This window comes from Rutidosis leptorrhynchoides, chromosome 2, assembly GCF_046630445.1.
Source record: "Rutidosis leptorrhynchoides isolate AG116_Rl617_1_P2 chromosome 2, CSIRO_AGI_Rlap_v1, whole genome shotgun sequence".
NCBI lineage: Eukaryota > Viridiplantae > Streptophyta > Magnoliopsida > Asterales > Asteraceae > Rutidosis > Rutidosis leptorrhynchoides.
In genome coordinates, this window is record NC_092334.1 from 13,028,953 (window position 1) to 13,036,436 (window position 7,484).

The window sequence follows — 7,484 nt, forward strand, 5'->3', positions numbered from 1 at the left end:
ATATTTAAATTGTGTGAATTTAAAAACAAAAATTTACTCTATCTCATTAAGTTAAAAATATGATTTTTAAAATTCGTCGTAAGTTGAAGACTAGGTCTTTGAACCGAAATTGCTTTACCCGATGGCGGGACGAGAATTTTTATTATCATTATTTTTAAGCTTATTGATTTAAAGTATGCCAAAAAAAAAAAAAAAAAAAATTAAAAAAATCCAAAAATTTAAGCTTTTAAAACAATCGCTTGAAAATGACAAAATTTTAAAATTTTGTCGAGGGACGGACTAGGGCATCGTCCCGAAACGACCTCGTCTTAAAAAGAAACAAAATTTTTAAAATTTTATTAATTCTATGTTTTAAAAGTATAAGGTTTTATATAAAAAAAAAAAAAAAAAAAAAAAAAAAATTAAAATCCTAGATTTTCACCCCATGCGACTCGCATGGGGGTATGCACAAATCCATGCGACTCGCATGGAACAAAAAAAACTGGTCAGGATCATAAAACTCAACGAGCTGCTTATTCTGTCACAATACACACACATACACGAAAACCTCTCAAAACTCTCTCAATTTTTCACCAATTTTTACCAAATTACTTGCAAAACTTCACAATAATCATGCGTAGATTTAGTAGGCTCAACCCCTTCAGGAACACGGTAAAGATTTCACCCCTAATCTCTTTAAATTCGAATTATTGTGTTCTTGAGCTATAAATTTTATATTTTGATTTTGTTAAATTCTAGTGTAATTAGACTTAAATTGTTGTTATATTATGCATGAATATCCTAGATTGAAGCTATTTAACATGGATTGAAGGTAAAAACTTCAAATTTTTAAGAATCTAGGGTTTGTGTTCTTGAGTAATTTGGGGCTTTTTGATATAAACAGGTTATGGCCTATTTTTGTCATGAATTGTTGCTAAATTAAGTAGTGTAACATGTTTAGGTAGTTAATTGATCCAAACTTTGAGCCTAAACATGTTTTTGAGAATTAAAGTAGACTTTTTAAGTTTAAAAAATTCATAAACTTGGATAATTTGATGTAAAGGCCAATTTAAACTTGTTTAATTGCTATAATGATTATTGTTGACATGTTTAAGAGTTTAAATGTGATAAAACATTGTATACATTTTCGTATGTAAAAGTGTAGAATTATTATTGTTAGGAAAATATGTATAAAATGTGTTATGAATTGAACATGTCATCATAATTGTTTCAAGTTATTATTTTGCTAACACTAATGCATATTTGGATGCACAATTTTTGTGTTTAATGTGTTTTGCAGAGATATACAAATACAGACGGTGCATCATCGTCCAGGCAACCAGAGCCCGAACCGGAAATGTTTTATGAACAAGAACAACATATGCAACAAGAAGAAGAACAACATGAGGATCAACATATTCCATATCACGATCAAGATCAATTATTCATGAATCAGTTTCGTCAATTCGCTCCACATCAAATGATTCTGAGCTTAGACATTAATGAAGATCAGTTACACCCAAATCTGAGATTTGATCGATGTTGGATAGAGTATCCAGATTATCAAAAGAACATGCACATTCTCTACTTTAAGGTTGTTGAAATGCCAAGGGCAATTGATTGGGTACCTTTGGAAACAGTTGACCTTGCCGAACCGATTCGGGAATTATTGGTGCAAAGGTATGGTAATTCTCAGTTTAACGATTGGATGCGCCTATTTTCCATTCGTAGAACCATATATAGGGAATGGTGTATAGAATTACTTAGTACTATTAAGTTAAACAGTGATGTTAGGAGGATAGATGATAGAAGCTTTATTAGATTTCTGTTAGGTGGACGCATGTACAGAATGTCCATGATAGATTTAGCCAGGGCCTTACAGATTTACACCCCTGCTGAACTTTTGAGCCCCGACTGTAATAGCCTGATTGCCCAAGGAGAAAGGATAGATAGGGAATTTGATATTAACGCCGTCTGGAGGCGTATGTCCCACTTTAATGAATTTCACGCTAGTGGAAATCATACATACTTAGATATAGATAGAGCTGAACTCCGGGTGATTCATAGATTCTTAGCAAACACAATTACACAAAGGGGTAAGAATAAGGAGAAATTGACCGTAAACGATTTGTTCTACCTCAAGTGTATTAGAGACCCGAGGAGTTTCGTTAACATTCCCTATTGTGTTGGTTATTATCTAGCTAATGTAGTTTCGGGGATGAAATCGGGGAGTATTATAGGTGGTGGTATTTTCATTACTCTCATTGGAGAGTATTTAGGTGTGGATAAGCACCAAGGGGGTCCAATGAACGAAATAGAGGACGAAGGTGAAACTATAAGTTCAAACCTTTATCACGGTGCAAGGGTATTATTGATGAGACGTGGTCGGGTATATCGATACGAGGGACCTCAGCGACAGGTAGAAAGAGGTTCGGATGACGAAATGGAAGAGGCGAACAACATTATAGGAGTTGTTCGGGAGACTGCTCTTGATTTAGGCGTTCGTATGGAGGATGAATACATGACAAACTATGATAGGCATATGCAGTACGAGGCATGGCAACGTCGGAATGACTACGAGCATTCCCGGCAACGAGAGCATGGCCGATGGGATTATCATCAGCGCCAAATTATAAGCCAGTTGCAGCCTGGCGAGATGTATTATCCGACCCGACCCGCATACTATCCCGCACATCAGCCAGAAATGAGACCACCCTATGATTTATATGATTATGACGCAGCATACCAGTTCACCTATCATCAGCCATGGAACCCGGACGCGAACATGAATTGGGATCCCTATCCTAATTATCCTCCTAACCCACCTCCTGATCAGTAGAGATAAGTTGGTAATTTATATTTTTATTATTTTAAACACTTAACATTTTAATTACATTTATGTAATGTTTGATATTTCTATTATTATTGTGTACTAATATTTTTCTTATAATTTGAAAGTGGGATGCCAAAGTTCCATTTCAAATTGCATGTATGATTATATTTGTATTGCATGTATTTTATATTATGCACAAAACAGGATAAAACAACGCGTTTTCAAAGACTGGCATTAAGTTCAGCAAAAGCAAGTAATTTTGACGACAAGATGCAAAATATATGTGAAATAACAACAAGACGGAATGAACAAATGACGTGCACCATTTATCATTCAACAATCAAACGACAATATGTTTGAAACTTTGGTAAAATTTAATCATTTTTCTACGCTAATAACCCTCAATAATTTAAATTGTTTCTGATTTCTTGCAAATGAGGGCATTGCAAGATCTTAAGTGTGGGAAGGGGTTAAATTCTTTCGGATTTTTAAAAAAAAATTTTTTTTTTTTTGATTTAAACACTTGGTTATCATTAAAAATGCTAGTAACGCAGTAGTTGTGTTAGAATCTAGTGCTCTCCGATAACAAGGAACAGCCCTAGTCTTATATACTAACTACCCAATTCTAGTAAAATTTTTCAAAATTTTCAATTAAATGAATTCAAATCATGTTTATACATATTTATGAACGATAAAACTAGGTTTTAACACCGAAATTATTGTTACCTCGGAAAGGACATAAATTGAGAAACAAACTAAAATGTTAAAATTCATTTAAAATGGAATAGAGGACGATAAAAAGGAAAATAAAAGCCAAGTGTGGGAAAATTTACCAAGTTATTTTAAACATATGTCACATATATCTGTAACAAATAACTGAAAATACTTTTGCTTTGGACTAAACTAAACTGTTTTACCCGATAAAAGAAAAGAAGAGATGGATCTACACGATGAATCAATTCCATCATTAAAAGGAAGTAAAGTCTTCCGAAAAAGACACGCGCTTCTTGATTTAGGTCATGAAGTTGTCGTCCAGACCAGCTGTAGGTTGACGAAAAATCTAGAAAAGTCATCACTAAAATCAGCAGGAAATCCACGGACCTCAGCATTAAACAGGGTCGCCAAGTGGTCAGATTTATCCTAACCACGAGAAGGATTTATCTCGTACAATGGGGAGGCACCGTGCAAATTAGCTGGATAAGACTAATGAATCAGATCCCCAGAAAGGATAATCTCCTTAAAGATTAAAAATCAGCTTTTAAGCCTGATATTACTCAATCCTTGAGATTGACCTTAAAGATTGAGAATTCAAACTCATGGAATTCAATGATATCTAAACTCGAGCTTGAACGAGAAAATATTTTGATCAAAACTACAAACCGATTTGTTTTCTGAAAATCCATTTTCAATGCGTTCATTACCATTGAACGTAAAATCCTAGGAATTCACCTGGAATTCATTAGGTCACCTGAACTAAATCGGGTGTCAACCGTAAGAACGGTGGTTGCATAGCATGGTCGGAGACAGGACCTTGTGCCAGACCGAAAAATCATAGGATGATCTTTACTATCGCTCCTACCAAGGATAGTTCTAGCATCCGACACGTTTAATAAGACCATAATCATCTGCATGTCATAGGACATTGCCTTAACAGTTTCTTGTTCATCGCTTTCCTTTACAACCGAACGGTAGTTTACCGAAAGGTAATATACGGAACAAGTAAAGTGGATGTGTGCTTTCCGATACCGGGATAGCAGTGGATTACACGAACCTAAAAGTTTTAGCCAAACTATTGATCCACAAATATATTTTGCAACACCGATGGTGGATTAAATCAGAAAACTTATCTAGGGTAAAATCTAGCTTGAATTTTCAAAAGATCAAATGTTTTTATAAAGATCCAATTTCCTTAAGGATCTAAATTTTTATAGTCATGTGGGACTGTAAACCACCTTTCAAATGTGCACTTTGCTTTGGAAACCGAAAGTAAATCGGCTATTTGATTGCAAGTGTCGTTGACCTAAACCCGAGGCAACTATAAAAGACACACCCACCTTTAAACCACATCGTTACTATCATTGTTTATACCGCTGTATTGAAGTCACTTATGTACAAAGTGTGAAGAATAAAGAAGTGATTCAAGTGTTTCAAGACTATATTGCTTGAGGACAAGCAACGCTTAAGTGTGGGAATATTGATAAGGCTAAAAATGAACACATATTTTACAGCATTATTTCCCAAGAAAGACAAGATTTTAGTTGATATTGTTCGATTTACAAGCACTATTCGTTTAAATATTAAAAAGTGAAGATAAAAGGCAGATTCGACAAATTGAAGACGGAAAGGTCCAAAAAGCTAAAAAGTACAAGATTCAATCAAAAAGGTTCAAATTATTGATGAGGAACGTCTCAAAATAACAAGAGTACAAGTTACAAGACGCAAAGTACGCGATTTAAAATAATACGCGAAGACGTCCGAAAATCCGGAACCGGGATCTGAGCCTAGAAGAAACGCCCGACGTAACGGACCAAAAATATCTACTCAACTATGCATATAAATATAATATAATATATAAATAATTATTAAAATTATTTATATATTTATATTATTTATTTATTATGTCGGCAAGCTAGAAAACAAATGATCCTGAGCTGGAAATCACGGCCATGCGAGTCGCATGGCCTAATGCCCAAACTCATGCGACTCGCATGAGTACCTTTTCCAGGCCACCTTCTATTTAAAGCGACTTCGTGATCCGTTTTTAAAACACAGAAAATATATCTCTCTCTCTCATATATACGATATATATATATAATTTATATTTTAATTTTAATTTTAATTTTAATAATAAGGGTATGTTAGCGAATGTTGTAAGGGTATAAGTCGAAATTCTGTCCGTGTAACGCTACGCTATTTTTAATCATTGTAAGTTATGTTCAACCTTTTTATATTAATGTCTCGTAGCTAAGTTATTATTATGCTTATTTAAAACGAAGTAATCATGATGTTGGGCTAATTACTAAAATTGGGTAATTGGGCTTTGTGCCATAATTGGGGTTTGGACAAAAGAACGACACTTGTGAAAATTAGACTATGGGCTATTAATGGGCTTTATATTTGTTTAACTAAATGAAAGTTTGTTAATGTTAATATAAAGATTTACAATTGGGCGTCCCTATAAATTACCATATACACTCAATCGGACACGATGGACGGGGTATTTATATGTACGAATAATCGTTCATTTAACCGGACACGGGAATGGATTAATAGCCACTAGAATAATTAAAACAGGGGTGAAATTACATTCAAGGGTAATTGGTGTAATTGTTAACAAAGTAGTAAAACCTTGGTTTACACGCAGTCGATAACCCGGTGTATTCATTAAACAAAGTATTAAAACCTTGTTACAATTCGAATCCCCAATTAGTTGGAATATTTAACTTCGGGTATAAGAATAATTTGATGAGGACACTCGCACTTTATATTTATGACTGATGGACTGTTATGGACAAAAACCAGACGGACATATTAAATAATCCAGGACAAAGGACAATTAACCCATGGGCATAAAACTAAAATCAACACGTCAAACATCATGATTACGGAAGTTTAAATAAGCATAATTCTTTTATTTCATATTTAATTTCCTTTATTTTATATTTAATTGCACTTCTAATTATCGCACTTTTATTTATTGTTATTTAATCGCACTTTTAATTATCGTACTTTTTAATTATCGCAAGTTTATTTTATCGCACTTTTATTATTCGCAATTTCATTATCGTTATTTACTTTACGCTTTAATTTAAGTCTTGTATTTATTTTATATTTTACATTAGGTTTTAACTGCGACTAAAATCTTAAAATCGACAAACCGGTCATTAAACGGTAAAAACCCCCCTTTATAATAATAATATTACTTATATATATATTTGTATTTTTATAAAAGTAAACTAATATAGTGTTGAGCTTTGTTTAAAGATTTCCCTGTGGAACGAACCGGACTTACTAAAAACTACACTACTGTACGATTAGGTACACTGCCTATAAGTGTTGTAGCAAGGTTTAAGTATATCCATTCTATAAATAAATAAATATCTTGTGTAAAATTGTATCGTATTTAATAGTTTTTCCTGCTAAAATTAATAACTATTTTATATACACCTCGCTTAACATCATGTATATACCAATAGTACATACATCTAAAAGCTGTGTATTGTACGAGTACGAATACGGGTGCATACGAGTAGAATTGTTGATGAAACTGAACGAGGATGTAATTGTAAGCATTTTTGTTAAGTAGAAGTATTTTGATAAGTGTATTGAAGTCTTTCAAAAGTGTATAAATACATATTAAAACACTACATGTATATACATTTTAACTGAGTCGTTAAGTCATCGTTAGTCGTTACATGTAAGTGTTCTTTTGAAACCTTTAGGTTAACGATCTTGTTAAATGTTGTTAACCCAATGTTTATAATATCAAATGAGATTTTAAATTATTATATTATCATGATATTATCATGTATGAATATCTCTTAATATGATATATATACATTAAATGTCTTTACAACGATAATCGTTACATATATGTCTCGTTTAAAAATCATTAAGTTAGTAGTCTTGTTTTTACATATGTAGTTCATTGTTAATATACTTAATGATATGT